Genomic DNA, 17345 nt, shown 5'->3' with positions numbered 1-17345 from the left:
AAGAGATGTTCAAAATTTCACTGCCTATGTTTTCTTTGAGGATTTTTATGGTTTTGAATCTAACAGTTAAGTCTTTAATTGATTTTGAGTTTCTTCTTATGTGTGGTGTAGAATGGTGGTGTAGTTTCATTTTTTTGCACATACTACCCAGTTTTCCCAACACCATTTATTGAATAGACTACCTTTACCCCAATGTATGTTTTGACCTATTTGTCAAATATTAATTGACAATAAGGATGTAAGTTTATTTCTGGTCTCTCTATTCTGTTTCATTAATCTATATGTCTGTTTCTATGTCAGTACCATGCTGCTTTGACTACTATGGCCTTATAGTATAGTTTGATATCAGATAGAGGCTTTTTTGTTTTTGTGGTTTGGTATTTTGTGTGTGTATATGTAAAAGCTGGCAGCCTGAGAAGGTGGGGGATTCTTGTCCCAAATATCATCTTTTTTGTTGTTGTTACCTTCACCTGAGGACATGATTATCAATTTTAGAAAGAGGGGAAGGGAGGGAGATCAGTTGTCTTCCATATGCATCCCAACCAGGGACCAAACATGCAACCTAAGCATATGCCCTGACTGAGAATCAAACCCAGTATCTTTTGGTTAATGGGACGACACTCTACCAACTGAGCCACACTGGCCAGGGCTTAAAGACCATCTAAACATCTCAGCGCAGGCAGAGGTTTTTATGAGGAGGAAGAGGGAAAAAAGAACAAAGAGATCAAGTGGAGGAGGTTGAAAAATCCTCTACATGCAAACCAGCATAGTCTATTCTGATAAGGACCTCAAAATGGGTCATGTGATGGCCCCGTGTGTGTCTTCCTGGTTTTCATCGTCCTGGTCTTACATCATCCCAGTTTTGTAGTAGAAGATCAGGAAATCTCCTGGAGCTGGAATGCCTGGAGGTTGGAGCCTGCATCTTTCGAAATTAGTTCCTAGAATTCTTATGTAAACTTGCTGTTTATCAATTTATTACAAAATGGTATGACTTGGGAGCAGGCCAGATGAAGAACTGCACACAGCAAGGTATGTGGAAAGGGCACAGAGTTTCATGCCTGGAGTACACTCACGTCACCGACTTGTGTGTGTGCGTTTTTTTTAATTCAATCGGGAAAACAATATTATCATTGGCTTAGCTTGTATTTCTTTAGTTATTAATGAGGTTATTTTTTTCTCAAGTACTTCTTTCTTTTCCTTTTTTAAAATCCTCACCAGAGGACATGATTATTGATTTTATAGAGGGGAAGAAAGAGGGAGATAGAGAAGGAGAGAACATCAATGTGGGAGGGAATCATTGATCCATTGTCCTAACCAGGACTGAACTACTAACCAAGGTACGTGCCCTAAGTGGGAATCGAACCCATGACCTTTTGGTTCACAGAACGGTGCTCCAACCAACTGAACCACACCAGCCGGATTACACGTATTTCTTTTTTGGAAATAATCTATGTCCTGTTTCACCTCTCTATTTGGCCATTTAATATTTTTTCTTGTTAATTTTCATGTGAATTAATTGCTTTCTTCCTATTTGTTGCTTTCCATTGATTTTGGTTTGTCTGGGGTACAGAATAACATTTTTTTGTTACTATAACATATTGTTTTTACCATTATGTTATCTTTTGTTACTTTTAAACAGCCTCCTTCCTAGAGATTTAATAACCATTTTTTTCTTTCTTTGCTTTGTTTGTTTGTTATCTAGTTTGTTTGTTGGGAGGGAAGTGATTAAAAACCCAAAATTGATTTTTAAAAAACCCAAATCTACAGTCAGACTGCCTGAATTCAAATACCAGCTCTATCACTCGCCAGCTCTATAAGTTACTTAATCTCAGCACCTTAATTTTCTTAGCTGCAAAATGGGGACACTAAATGTACATGCACCTCAAACGGTTGTTGTGACAAATTAATTAATATATCTCTGTAAAGCACTTAGAACTGTTTTTAGAAGCTCTCAGTAAATGCTGTGTAGGTTTTATGTATTAATATTTATTTTTATACATTTAAAAACTGATAGAGCTAAGCTCTATTTTCCTACTTTAAAAAATTGCTTATGGTCCTTGTCTGCACAGTGGCATGCAGGAAGGGGCCGCAGCCACAGGGCCTGCCACTGCCCAGGCACACTGGGCTACCTGGTGATCTTCCCTGGCTCCAGTGGGCTGGCTACTGAGTGCCGGCCTGATGAGCTGGGCCCCAGGGTCCCCATGGTAGAGAGCCACGAGCTGGACAGTACTTACATGAACGTTGGATGTATACCCAAAAAAGCTAAGGAGGAACACAGCTCTCCACTCTGAATGCATGCATGGTCATGCCGATTATAACTTTCAAAGTTGTGATAGTAAATTCAGATGCCTATGTAAGCTGCCTGAACACCATCTATCAAAATAATCTAACCAAGGCCTATTTATTAGGTTGGCCAAAAAGTCTGTTTAGCTTTAACCATAAAATAAAAGATACATTTTTCATTTTCAGCAATAATTTTATTAATTTGGGTATTTTTAGTATGTTGGCTATATCCCATGTGGTATATGATGTTGCTTGTTCTCAATTAATGTCTCAGTTTGATTGCTATCAACTTCAATTGGTCTACCCGACCATGGAGCATAATCCAGTGAGAAATCTCCAGCATGAAACTTCACAAACCGCTTTTGACACATTTGTTGCATTTCAGTTGCATTTTTACCTTTCTTGAAATAATAAAGCATAATATGCTGAAAATGTTGCATATTTTCTTCCGTCTTCAATATTAACATGGCTACACAAAATTTACCAATTTTGGTGAGTTTTTCTTTAAAAATGCACGCTGATATGAAAGCTATCATAATGCCATCGAAAAAAATTATTTTGAATGAAGTTAAAGACAACTAGAGCCATCTTACTAAAGAAGAAAATAAAACAAACAAACAAAAAAAGGTTAACTTTTTGGCCACCCAAATAGAACTCATCTCTGGCCATGTGGCATTTGCATGTGATGCCAAGCCCACATTAGAGGTCAAAGGGAAAAAAATGCATCTCTCCTCACACCCTGATTGCAACAGGTGGCATGCTCTCACCTCATCCACAGGAGGGCCAGATTCCCGGTGCCAACCTAGGAATAACCAGTGATGGATTTTCTTTTCAACTGGAAGAATCATCTAGCCTCAGTGTCATTGTTGGTGCATCACTCTGGAGATAGGTGGGATCCTTTCTGCTCACAATACAGCATTATAAGGTACTTAGACATTTTGATTCAATAACCAGTTCCAACTGCAGTGAAGAGCTAGAGAATGCTGGCATAAAGGTCCTGAAGTACTTGCAGCTCAAGGAAGTTCAAAAGACTTCTTCCCACTTGAAATTGTGCTCATGCTTCAGGTCCTGGTGGGAAACCCACCTTGACAATGATTCCAGATGTTGACTGCTTGCCCTGGGCTGCTGGGTGGGACCAAATTCTGGGGGCTTGTATCTAAACAAACTGAGGGTTCAAACTGATGACAAAGATCATCTTATGAAAACAACAAATACTTTTTAATCATTTAAACAAAAGAAAGAATAAAATAAGGGAGAGAAGCCTCTTGTGTTATATGTTTCTAGAGAAAGGTCTCATCCTTGAAGCAGCTTGGTAACATGCAGAGCACAGTACTGACTTCAAAAACAACAACAAAAAAGACTCTGTGCACTTGCATTATTTAATTGTTTTTATTAGTTGATTTTAGAGAGAGAGAAGAAAGGAGGGAGGGAGGAGGAGAGACTTGTTCCACCAATTTACTCATTCATCGATTGCTTCTTGTATGTGCCCTGACTGGGAATTGAACTGCAACCTTGGCATATTGTGTCAGTGCTCTAACCAACTGAGCTACCCAGCCAGGGCATTGCATTATTTAAATATGAACATCAAACTTGGGATAGATTTGAGGATGCTGGTCACATAAGTGAGGGACATTTTAGAGGTGAATCCAGATGAGAGGGATCAGATACTTCAGAAGTCCCTTTCTAAGCTAAGAGTTCATAGTTCAATGAAAGATTTCAGTTTTTGCATGTGTTCTTGTCATTTTATTTTTTTGGAAACAATTTCCAATAATTTAAAAATAACACTACTGTCTTTCCTTCTAAGAAATGCTTAATTTTCAAAAATATTTTTGATAGTTTTACCTACTTGTTTTTTTAGGACAAAATTTTAGTCATGCTCCTAAAAAGGTTTCCATTGAGAATTTCATTGGCCTTGCTCCATCTACCTTTTGCAGGTTCTATAGCATGGTAAAGGCAGTGGTAAGAGCAAGAATTAAAGCATGATACACCTAGGTTTGTATTCATCATAGTCCTGCTGCTTTCTAGCTGTCTGACCTTGGTCAAGTTAGTTCCTTGAAATTTAGTTTTCTTATCTCTAAAATAAAGTAGAAGTAGTAATAATAGAACACTCCTTGACCCAAATGTCCGCTCTGATATATGGATAAATAAAAGATGATATATTCATACAACAGAATATTATTTGGTCATAAAAAGGAATCAGATAATCCACAATATGGGTGTACTTTAAAAACATTATAAGTGAAAAATGTTAGTCCCTAATGAACACATATTTTATGATCCCACTTATTGAAAGGTACAGAATGGGCAAATCTGTGGAGACAGAATGTAAATTAATGGTTGCTTAGAGCTTTAGAAGGTGGGAAACTGGAGGGTGAGAGAAGTAAAGGACACCAGGTTTCTAGTTCAGTCTCATATGGTTTGAACTGATTGATGGTTCCAAGGCTGTATGTCTGCCTCATTGTTACAAAGGAGACTGACTACTACATTGGAAAATTTACCAATTAAATATGGGTATTTCCCCTAACATAGAAAGTCTATTAAAAATAAATGGGCAGTCATGATTATAATAATATACCTACTATCAGAACTAAGATAAACTCCCCCCAAACCCAAAATTGTATATTGATGCAACAGGCTTTGAGACCCAAGGTCAAAGGGGTAGATTAGGTCTCACATCCAGACCTGTCTGACATCAGAGCCAAAAAGAACTCTTAGGCACTAGATCATGCTGCCAAAATTTTATAATAGCTGTGTCTTTTAGGGCAATCCCCATAATCACAGATTCTCAGAATAGGAAGTGATTTGAACTCCATTCCACTTCTTGGTTGCACTTCAGTGGTTCTTTCTTAGATCCTTAATGCCAGAAATATTCATTCCCCATTTTCTTATCATACTATGTTTATTCCTCTGTTATATTTGCTTTTGAATAATTTCTTACCTTCTGGTAATAGGACTCTGTTTTGTTTTCCTCCCTTCTGATGAATTACCCATTTTCCTCAACCTTGGTCCACTTCCTTTGACAAGTGCTGAAGATCCTTGTGTCCAGGGATGGCCAAGTCATACACCTTTGACCATTTGGAAAAGGGCATCTCTCTGGCCGCTGTAATAAGTTTAGGAACAAGCTTGCAAACAAATCCAAGCCACTGCAAATCACTTTCAAGGCTTACAACATATTGTTGTAAAAGATAAGTCTTATTTTCTGTTGGACTATAATCTTGGAGGATATAGACCTGGAGCTCTGGGAAGCCATCTTCCCTTCACACAGAATCTGAGAGTGAAGCCTACACACTTGGAAGAGCAGATCCAGAAGATGAGAGAGTTGGGGTTCCAATGAGCCCCTGGTCAAGCCCCATTTGAGGCCGGCACCTCGGTACTTTGCATTACATGAGCTAATAATTTTTGTTTGTTTGTTTAAGTCAGTTTGAATAGGATTTTCTCTCACTTGACAGAAATCAAGGAAGAGCTAATGTTTAGCCTATCACTGCCTTTATGTTATTTTCTCCCCCAATAGAATGTTAGCCATGGAGTACCCTAATCCTGCCATATTTCTCTTTGTGCTCCACCCTCCAAATACCTAGGATGATGCTTTGTATGTAGCAAGTGCTCAGCAAATGCCTGATGCGTTCAGTAGAATTGAATGTGGACTGATTCTGCCACATTCCTAAAAGGTGCTCCAGAAAAGCTCTGTCTATAAAATCTTGCTGACTGTTGCTTTTGTCTCTTAATCACAAAAGGAATCTGCAGAAGTTTCAAATATTTGATCTTTTTGTTTGTTTGAATCCATGTTCAACTGGAATTTGGTGTAAACATGTCCTTGGAATGTTCACTGCATGCTCCGACGAAACAGCTCGGAAGATTCAGAGTGGATTCCTCTAGCAGTGACTCAGTAAAATGAAATGCTCACTATTGTCCTTGGTAAAAAAACAACCCCCCCCACCAAAAAAAAAAAACAAAAAAAAAAACTGGTTTTTCTCTAGGGTTTTATTCCTTTCACAGAAAGTGACTGACATCCTCTCAAATAAAAATGGGGTAGACAGGACATTTTTCTGTTTATTATGGTGAAAACTTGGAAGCAATTCTGTATCAAAATGGCCGTAAGTTATTGCTGTTGTGTACAGTTCAGGAACACTGCTCTTTTGGGTTGGATTCATTAAACAGGAAAAATACAGAGAGAAATACTTACAGAATGTATTGATGTGTCATAGCTTTGGACAGCTAGAACACCCAGATTGGCCCATATTACTAACTGCTGAGGTGTTGTTTCCCTTTGAAATAGGTAAGGAGAATCTTCTTCTATACCTTTATGACAAAAAACATGGGAGGAAATATAGTGAGTTGATCATATTAAGATTTCAATTCATTATAACTATAACTGTAGCTGACCCTTATGGAGTACTTATTATGTGCAAGCATTTTAGACATATTAATAATAGATGGGGACTATTATTATCCCCATTTTACAGATATAAAACTGAGGCACAGCGTGATTAGTTAACTTGCTCAAAGTTGCACAGCTTCTAATAGGAGAGCTAGAAGTCATACCACATAATCTTGTTCCAGAGCTTCATTCTTAACCATCATGCTTTACTGCTTCTCTGAATATTTGCACAGACAAGTTGATAAGTTTGCAGAACTATGGGAATGTGATATTTTGGGAAAGTCATCTTGCAACATCTATTAAAATTCAAATTACACATACACACATAGATTATCTTCTAATCCATGAACATGGCATATGTTTCCACTTATTGGTATTTTCCTCAATTTCTTTCTACAGTGTCCTATAGTTTTCCAAGTACAGGTCTTTAACCTCCTTGGTTAAATTTATTTCTAGGTACCTTATGTTTTGTTGTTGTTGTTGCAATAGCAAATGGGATTGTTTTCTTAGTTTCTCTTTCTGATAGTTTGTTATTGGTGTATAAAAATGCCACTAATTTCTGAATATTAATTTTGTCAGATTTATTTATTAGCTCTAGTAGCTTTTTGGTGGTGTCTTTAGGGTGTTCTATGTACAATATCATGTCATCTGTGAATAATGACAGTTTTACTTCCTTTTTTCCAATTATGATGCTTCTTATTTCTTCTTCTTGTCTCATCACTAAGACTTTCAGTACTATGTTGAATAAGAGTGATGAAAGCAGACATTCCTGTCTTGTTCCTGATCTTAAGGGAAACACTTTTAGTTTTTGTTCATGGAGGATGATGTTGGCTGTAGGTTTTTCATATATGGCCTTTATTATTTTGAGGTATAATTCTTCTATTTCCTCTTTGCTGAGAGTTTTTATCACAAATTGGTACTGGGTTTTATCAAATGCTTTTTCTGCATCTATTGATATTATCATATGATTTTTATCTTTCATTTTGTTTATGTGATGTATCACATTTATTTATTTTTATTAAAACTTTTATTTTCTAAAGCCTTTTGTATCTTAATTTTATTTTTTAATAGTTTATTTTTGTTGTATTTTTTCCATTACCATATGTCCCCCTTACACCCCCCTTTTTTTAGGGGGTATACCCATCCACTGTTTAATAGCATGCTATTTAGCCTTCTTGTGTTTGAATGTTTTTGAATTTTATTATTGTAGTTAATTTCCAGTTTCATGCCATTGTGATCACAGAAGATGCTTGATATGACTTCAGTTTCCTTGAATTTGTTAAGAGTTATTTTGTATCTCAACATGTGGTCTATCTTTGAGACTGTTCCATGTGCACTTGAAAAGAATGCTTACTCTGCTGCTTTGGGATGGAAATTCTGTAAATATCAATTCAGTCCATCCGATCAAGTGTGTTGTTTAAGGTCACTGTTTCCTTGTTGATTTTTTGTTTGGATGATCTATCCATTGATAACGTGGGGTGTTAAAAATCACCTACTATGATTGTATTGCTATCAGTCTCTCCCTTAAAGTCCACCAACATTGTCTTTATATATTTAGGTGCTCCTATATTGGATGCATATATGTTTACAAGGGTTATATCCTCCAGTTGGACCGATCCCTTTAGTATTATGCAGGGACCTTCTTTGTCTCTTATTATGGCCTTTGTTTTGAAGTCTACTTTCTCATATATAAGTATTGCTACCTCAGCTCTTTTTTTATTTCCATTTGCATGGAATTTTTTTTTCCTATCCCTTCATTTTAAGCTTGTGTGAATCTTCTGTTCTGAGATGGGTCTCTTGTAAATAGCATATATATGGGTCATGTTTTCTTATCCATTCAGCTATGCTATGTCTTTTGATTGGAGCACTTAACCCATTTACATTTAAGGTTATTATTGATAGGCACTTATTTATTGCCTTGTTTTTCTTTATGCCTATGTTCCTCTCTCTCTCTCTCCCTCTCTCTCTCTCTCTCTCTCTCTCTCTCTCTCTCTCTCTCTCTCTCATTTCTTCTTCTTAAAGCAGGCTCTTTAATATTTCTTGCAGTACTGGTTTAGTGATAATGAACTGCTTTAGTGGGTTTTTGTTTTGTTTTTGGTCTGAGAAGCTCTTTGTTTTGTCTTCAATTTTAAGTGATAGCCTTGGTGGACAGAGTAGGCTTGGTTGCAGGTCTTTACTTTTCATTACTTTGAATACATCATGCCAATACCTTCTGGCCTGAAGTGTTTTTGTTGCAAAATCAGCTGACAGCCGTATGAGAATTCCCTTGTAGGTAACTAACTGTCTATCTCTTGCTCTTTTAAGATTCTTTGCCTTTAAACTTTAACATTTTAATTATGATGTGTCTTGGCATGGGTCTCCTTGGGTTTATCTTAATTGGGATGCTCTGTGCTTCCTGAACATCTGTGACTTTTTTTCTTCACCAAATCATGGAACTTTTCTGCCATTATTTCTTCAAAAAGATTCTCTATAACTTGCTCAGTTTCTTCTCCTTCCTGAACCCCTATGAAGTGGATGTTGTTACGTTTAGTTTTGTCCCAAAGTTTCCTTAAACTACCCTCATTCTTTTAAAGACTTTTTTCTTTTTGCTGCTTTATTTGGGTATTTTTCTTTCCTACCTTGTCTTCTAAATTGCTGACCTAATCTTCCGCTTCATCCAGCCTACTTTTTATTCCTTCCATTGTATGATGTCAGATAGGCTATTCTTCATTTTCAACTGGTATTTTTTTCATGGTTTCATGTCTTTTTACATGCTCTTGTAGTTCTGAGTTCCTTGAGCATCCTTATAACCATTACTTTAAACTCTATATCTGATCAATTACTTGCTTCCATTTCATTTCGCTCTTTTTGTGGAGATCCCTCTTGTCCTTTCATCTGGGGCCTGCTTCCTTGTCTCTCCATTTTGACTAGCTCTTCATATTTGTTTCTGTGTGTCAGATAGATTTTCTATGACTCCCAGTCCTCGTGGGATAGCTTTAGGTAGTAGGTGTTCTACAGGAATGAGTGGTGCAGTCTCCTTGACCTCCTGAGCTGGTGCAATAGGAATATCCTTGTTTGGGTTTTGTGGGCTCTCTGGTTGTAATTGAGTCTTGATTGCCGTTGGCCCCTTCGTGAATGTGATCAACCCTCAGTCTGGCTAAATGTGCAATCACCATGTGCAAGCTGCTCTGTGGTTGCTGATCCCAAAAATAAAAAAATGAAAATGACAGAAAAATATAATAAGAAGTAATAGTATACATAAAACATATATAGAAATAAGTATAAAATAAAAATGCATTAAAAAGCAATTAAAAGTAAAAATAAAAAAAGCAGATATGAGTAACCAAAACCAAATAAGAAATGAGAAAGGAAATAAAAAAGAATAAGAATAAAAAGAAAAAAAGGAAAAGAAAGAGAAGAAATGGAGACAAAAAAATAAAAATAAAAAACAGAAAAAGAAGCAAAAAATTAAAATAAGAGAAAAATGGAATTCTCTGTAGTTTGGTGCCTTCTGTGTTCTCCCTTTGGATAAACTGGTTTTGAAATTTGCTGGATCCTACTCCATTGCTGTCTGGCCCTGGCCATTTGGCAGGTTGGTTCTTGGCCCCGGGGAGGGACTCTGGCTCAGGCCAAAGTCAGATGCACTGCCCATGCTTCCCCCTCAACAACCTGCTTGAAGCTAAGCTACAAGGGATCCAAGTTTGTGGCTGCCTCTGCTGGGCCTGGCTGTTCCTGGAAAGGACTAAGCTGCTCTCCCAGGCTGGCTTTACGAACACCGGCCTGGGTGCGAACCAGCAACCTTTCCGAGGCACTCCAGGTTCTGCTCCCCTACCCCCACCTCCAGCAGGCCTCTACCCACCTGCCAGCTGGGTGCTAGGCTTAGTCACTGAGAGAGCCTCTGGCAGAATTGAGAGATTGGAACTAATTGGTCTTTGGTAAGAGGGAGGTGCTGTTCAGGCTTCAGGGAAGGAGGGGGATGTGGCTCCTGCCCCAGAGCCACTAAACCTATGCTGGATTTTGCCTTGAGTTTGGCAGGGCAAAGCCCCTGGTATTCAGGAGGTTGGGCCCCCAGAGTCCGGAGCCCGGATCCTGGAGGTTGGGTCTGCTGGAAGCTGGAAGGGTGTTTCTATCAGATCTCCCATGAGGGGGCCAGTGGCAGTCAGATTCATGGGAAAGTGGGGAAAATGAGCCCTTCCCACAGCCTGTCATTAATCCCCCTTGAGTCTACCCAGACTGCTATGCCCCTTCCCTGTCTACGATGCTGGCTCCTCCAGTGGGGTGAGAGAAATTCCTAAGTGTGGGGTGTGAAAAATTCCTAATGGTTGGGTAATTGCCTCCCTCCAGATTGCAGTATCTGTGATTGACTCAGCACCAGGATACTGAGGCAATAGCCCCAATCTCTTCCCAGAGCCACATGCCCCAGATTCTCTCAAGAGACTCCAGTCCACTCTGCTCTCCCTCTGTTGGAGTTCAGAGTAAGCGGCTGTGAATCCAATTTTGCACATTGTCCCTCCAGCAGACTCTGCCTCTGGTTGGTGGGCAGAAACCCCTACTTTTCACTGAGAGATGCTATGTGGGCATCTCTTTACAGCTCTGGTGCTCTGGGCTGGGGAGCCTGACCGGGGATTTAGGCCTGTGCCTCTCAGCGGGGACCTTCTGCAGCTGAGATATCCCTCTGGCGCCTCAGCTGTCACCTGTGGGAGTGGGGCCAGCCCCTTTCACTTCTGCACCCTTCTTACCAGCCTCCTTGTAGCTTCTTTAAGAGCTATTAAAGAAGGAAATAGTAATAAATAGTTAATAGCTAACATTTATTGTAACATAATGCCTGACATAAAATTTCTCACTTAATCTTATGAACTTTGTACACTTACAATCCCCTTTTATGCACCAGAAACACACTGAAAGTTAACTGAGTTGCTGAAGATCACTCAACTAATAGGTTGCAAAAGCATGATTCAAATCTAATGTTGATTGACCCAAAACCCATGAACTTAACCACCACATTGTAGTCAGAAGAGAAGGGAGGGTTATCTAGTTTGTATGATTATAAAATTATAAATGGAATGTTTCTCCTGGTATGATATATTTAATTTTTAATAATAAAACACACAAAAATCACAAGGAACTTGCTTCCTTGGATTGTCACTCTGATATCATGTCTGGAATAAATTGATAATGAACTATTCCAATTCTTTCAACATCAAAACTTTGCACTCAGCCAGCTAGCTGGTCAGGCATAAGCTGAGCATATATTGTATAAGACAGAAAACTTTTAAGTGAAAATAAGACACCAGACTCAGCTTCCTGACCCCCTGAGGAAAAGCAGCAGGTGAAATACAGAGCAATGAGGAAGGAGTGTTCCAGATCCAGCTCAGGGTTTCTGACCTGTTTTAGAGGAACTCCAGAAAAGTATTTTGGTTATAGTGTCCCTGTAGAGTTCAGGCCCTTTCTTGAGTTGGCCCAGGGGTCTGTTTTACACTGAGGCACTGGGTTCTCTCTAGAATCAATCTGGAATGACCCAAATTCTCAATTTTATTAAGAAAGTGAGCTTCCTGAGATTCGTTGGTTTCGTGGATCACTCATCATGTGCCAGATGGCTCTGAGTCTACAAAGCTAATGATGATGATAAAGAAGATAAAACCATTATGAGCTCATTTATCATCCTGGATTCAAACGTAATTACATCTCTTTAGTTTCTTCAATTAACTGCTCTGCCTTCATTAGCAGAAAGTTCAGTATCTCTCTCACCTGAACTATTCAAGAATTCAAGATATTTCCTTAATCCAAAGGGTTATAACCCACTTCCAAAAGTCAGGTTGAGAGAAAACTGGTGAATTGACCAATCCAAAAGTTTCTGTTTCTGCCATACTGGATGACTACTCCTCCTTTGGTCTACTAGGCTTGACTACTGTGGAGGTATTACTATGGCTGGTCCAGATCCCGCCCTCCTGCCCAATTTACCAATGTTTGCTTTTAAGTTCTCAGTTCACTTAGTCACCTGGTGTTCTCTTATTGTTTCCCAATGACATCCTCACTCAGAAAGCTTCTCTGGGCCCCACCCTCCAAAGGCAGCCCTTCTCTTATGTCAAGTGCCTCTCTGGCATCCTTTATCTCCTTTCCTGCAAAGAGATCTCATTGAGCACCATCCCAATTCTTGTAAGGCTTATCCAATAACCTTGAACCTTAAAGAGAGAAAAGGTCAGAGCCCCTTTCCTTTTGTCTTCTTGGAGCTGCTTCCTTGCACAACCTCAGGGGCACCATCCATATTGTATTCAGAAGGAATGGTATCCTTGAAAGGACATCTTCCAAGAGTATAGGCATCCATCACAATAGATTACAATACAAACCATGCTCCTTGGAGTTGTGCAACTCAGCACCAGCTCCACTGTTTAACCCCAATCCCACCTTTCTATCCAAGAGGAATGGGGAAAAAACAGATGTTTCAAGACTAACTAAGACATTCTATTATTCCCTTCTTCCAAGGCAATGGATCTCTTGTAGTTTTATAATTAAGAAGGGTTACTCAACTGACTCTTATGAAACAAAGATCTGCTTCAAAGTGATTCTCTGAAACTTTAAAAAAAAAATGTTTTTTCCTGCTCCTTCAGGCACCCCATTGCACAAATAATAATAGCTATCATTTATTCGGCTGACATGGCACATACTTAACATGCATTATCTCATCTCTCTTGTAGAACAGTTCTGAGTCTAATAATGGAGCTAATAGGTACAGAAATTATAGTACAAGGTAGAATGTGAGAAAAAAATTACATGAGTGAGGTAAGTGCAAAGTTCCAAGAGAACTCAAAAGAGAGAAGAAATAGTTCCAGCCAGAGAGGCTTATTCAATCAATATTCAGCACATAATTATTGTGTGCTTTTTATATCCTGCTCTCAAGAATCTCATAGACCATAGGGAAAAAGACAAGGAAACAGATCACCTTGACAGTGTGATGTCATCTGATGACTATAATATGGCCACCAGGGCAGGGTCCTTGGAAGAGGAGGCACATGACCTACAAGCATTGAATGTTTGGGAGGTTTCTGAGCCGGACAAGGATGGGTTGCAACTGGATCTCATTATACCAACCCCATCCTCTAGAAGAAAGAGAAACAAGGGGTTGTTAACTTCTCTAAGCAATTCTCCTCCAAGGGCCTAATTTTGAAGACTTTAATGGTAACCAGTCCTTCCCCTCTGTGCAACTGGCTTTCCTCCCACTGAAGATTGCACTTCACTTTCCCCTACTTAACTCCATTCAGTTTGTGACCTCTTCTCCAATTTACCAATTCTGATTCACATCCTCCATCTTTCCTCCCACTGAGAAGAAATAGCTAGCTTTTGGACTTCCAAACCTCCTGGAAAAAGGCCAAGTCTCCATAAACTCCAGAATATTATTGTGTGAATTAAAATGTTCACATGGTATCAACCATGCACTTACTCCAACATTTATTTTGGAAAATATTACATTTGGAAAATGGGAAGCATTCCAGAGTATTCTCTTACCTTTAAATATCAGTAGACACAAGGGTATTTTGAGATCATTTCTTGCTCAAAAGTTAGCAAATAATCTGTACAATTAGTGACATAAAATTTCCTTAAATAACATTAGTTAAGGGCTCTGGGGCTCAAAAAATGCCTATAGAATATTTGTGGAGAAATTAGGGGCAGAAGGCTGCAATTCTAACTCTGAAGCAAACTTTCGAAATGCCTTTGAGTGAAATCCCACTTGGCTCTTACTGCACACTTCTCTTCCAATCACTGATGATTAGACCTTGCTCAGTTGCACTTTTTCCAAGATCTTACATGCTTCAAACTCCATCACTCTGGCTACAAGAGGCAAAGCAATGAGCCCTTGAAAGACCTATATCCAAACCTAAAGGCCTAGGCACTTGGAATCCCAAGGGGCCCATACATTTTCCTCTTAAAATTCTCTTCCTGCCATCTGTTTCTCTTCAGCTTGGTTTTGCAATGCTAAAGCCCCAAGAGAAGAATGCCAAAGGGTCAGGTATCCCAGGGGGCCTCACTGATGCACCTCATTCTTTAATGTGGCTCAGTCCCCAGTGCCTATGTTATATTTGCAGTGACCACAATGCAAGTAAGAATGGAGGGCCTTGAGAAAGAAGGTCTGGAATGACGAACAGGTTGCAGTCTTTCAGGCTTTGAAATTTGATAAAACCTAAAACTCAACGTTGTCCACCATTCCATTTATAAAAAAGAAAACCAATACACACACGTGTGTGTGTGTGCATGTGTAAACGAATAAAGAAAAAGTAGGGAAACATGCACCAACAGACAACAATGATTACCTCTGGGAAAAGAAGTGTAATAATTGGGGGTAATGGAAGGCTATTGAATTACAGATTTTTTTTTTTTTACATTGACAATTTACTTGTGCGGTGTGTGAATAAATATAAAGAAAAGTGATAAAAATAACATAAAATAAAACTGGCTAGCTCAGTTGGTTAGAGCGTAGTCTCAATACACCAAGGTTGGGGGTTCAATCTCTGATCAGGACACATACAAGAATCAACTAATGAATGCATAAATGTGTAGAACAACAAATCAATGTCTCTCTCTCTCTGCCCCCTTCCTCCCTCTCTCTAAAATCAGTAAAAGTAAAAAATAAAAAAGAACTAAATATAATTCTATGTACTAATATAGAAAGCTATCCAAGACATGTTAAGTTAAAAATAGCAAGTTCAAAGTGGTAAGTCTCATAAGTTTAATTTGGAGAAAAATGTAAATATATTCACACTTAATTGGTAGTACATGCACAGTAAAATTCATGAGAATACAATAAATTATTGCTGTGGTTATTTCTGGGAGATGGAATGAAAGGGGATTTTAACTTTCTACATTGTATAGTCCCTAGAACATTTCAATTTTTAATATTAGCATGTATTAATTTTTCTAACAAATTGGCTGATGTAGTACTATGTTTTTGTATATTAGATATTTCCCTCAAAAGACTGATTGACTGCTTTTAATGGACTGTTGTGTAATACCACATTGACTGATCTAAACAGTAATTTACACCCCAACCCAAATGATAATGTTCACGGGATGTTCTCATGTCTAATAAAGATCTCAGCATTCACACCTATACCAAACATTAAACAAGTACTTCCTCCTGCTACAAATTCCCTTATTCCTTTTCTTCTTCTGGTAAACTTCCATTTATTTTTTAAAACTCTGCTCAACTATTAGCTTTCCCCTACCCCTCATGAGAGTGTACAAACAAGATGAGAGGTGTCTCATTGCAGCATCTTGCTGCTTGTATAAAGTGTCAGTGCCGCAGCAGGGTAAGGAGGGCATCTGCATTGGTGAGAAAAGATTAGTAAATAGTAAATTTATTGATTTGAGGTTTCTTACTATCAGAGTTACAAATATGGAACAGGAGAAATCTAGAATGAATTTTATGGTGTCATATTGGAATTGGAGGCTCTCATGGTTTTCAGTATAGAAATAAAGAAATAAATATAGATGTAAGTAATATATAATAGATTTATAAGTAAATTTGAAGGGCTTAGGGGGCAGCAACACCCCAGGAGGTCTACTTAGCATCTTCATTTTGATATACCATTCTTTACTAAAAGGAACCAGAGTTCTTTGCACAATTAGCTGATTTCAGTGCTGGGCAGTGAAAGTAAAAATAAACCTGGACATCTTGTGCCAAAAACAAAGACAGACAACAACAACGACAAACCAGAAAAACTCCAAAAACAAAGGAGTATTAAAAAAATAATGGGGACATGTCTAAAGAGCATAAGAGACAGCTCAGAGGGGCTCCCACTGGTCATACCTGGGACATTTGAGCATGAAAATAAGTAATGATAGTAGTGGATTATAACCCACTGGATAAAATAGGAATCCATGATTACATACTGATATAAGTAAATAAAAAGTTTAATGAGGAACCAGATATTTACATAGCCTTAATGTTCTCTCCCATTAAAAACTTATTAATTACAGAGAGAAAGAGAATGACTTCATAGTGGACAAGCCTGGTAGACACCATCTTAAGCACCTGATCAAAGTACTCATAACCAGTAATGGGCAAATCAAAACTGGGCACCACCTGATAGGATGCAATGAAAAGACATGGCATCACTTTTATAATACTCCTTTCAGAGGGGCTTAACTGGAATTTTATCCTGAGAAAACTCGGGACAACCCAATTGAGGGTCATTTATGTAATAAATAGCTTGTAAATTTAAAATGTCAAGATCATAAAAATTAGGGAAAGACTGAGGACCTGTTTTCAGAGTAAGGAGATTAAAGGGACATGAAATAAACAGAACATGATTTTATACTCTCAGTTTACTTTGAAAAACATTTTGTGAACAATTCTAAAACCTGAATGGGGTCTGAGAAATAGGGAGTAGTGTAATATTGATGTTAATTTTCCTGATTTTGGTGGGTTTTTTTTTTTTGGTTATATAAGAAAAAGTCCTTGTTTGTAGGAAATGCTAAAGTATTTGAGAGTGCTGGGGTACCATGCCAACAACTAACAAACAGATCAGAAAAAGGCTTTTGTACTCTTCTCACAACTTCTTTGTAAGCTTGAAATTACTTCCAAAAACTTTTTTAAAAAATCCCAGATAGGTCCAAAGCGTATCTGTTGAATCAAAAGCTTCCCAGGTGATCCCAATGTTTAGCATTGAAACTACTGGATTAAACAATATGATGGATTCATAGTAAATAA

The 17345-nt window shown here is 38.3% G+C and overlaps 1 pseudogene; it reads left to right on the top strand.

The window, feature by feature from the left end:
- The first annotated feature begins 2050 nt into the window (after positions 1-2050).
- On the top strand, positions 2051-3505 carry LOC150018639 (glutathione reductase, mitochondrial pseudogene; annotated as a pseudogene).
- Positions 3506-17345: the final 13840 nt, after the last annotated feature.

Source organism: Furipterus horrens, unplaced genomic scaffold (assembly GCF_987537825.1).
Source record: "Furipterus horrens unplaced genomic scaffold, mFurHor1.1.pri manual_scaffold_2, whole genome shotgun sequence".
NCBI lineage: Eukaryota > Metazoa > Chordata > Mammalia > Chiroptera > Furipteridae > Furipterus > Furipterus horrens.
Note: the sequence above shows the minus strand (reverse complement) of the source record. Positions and strands in the feature narration are given on the sequence as shown.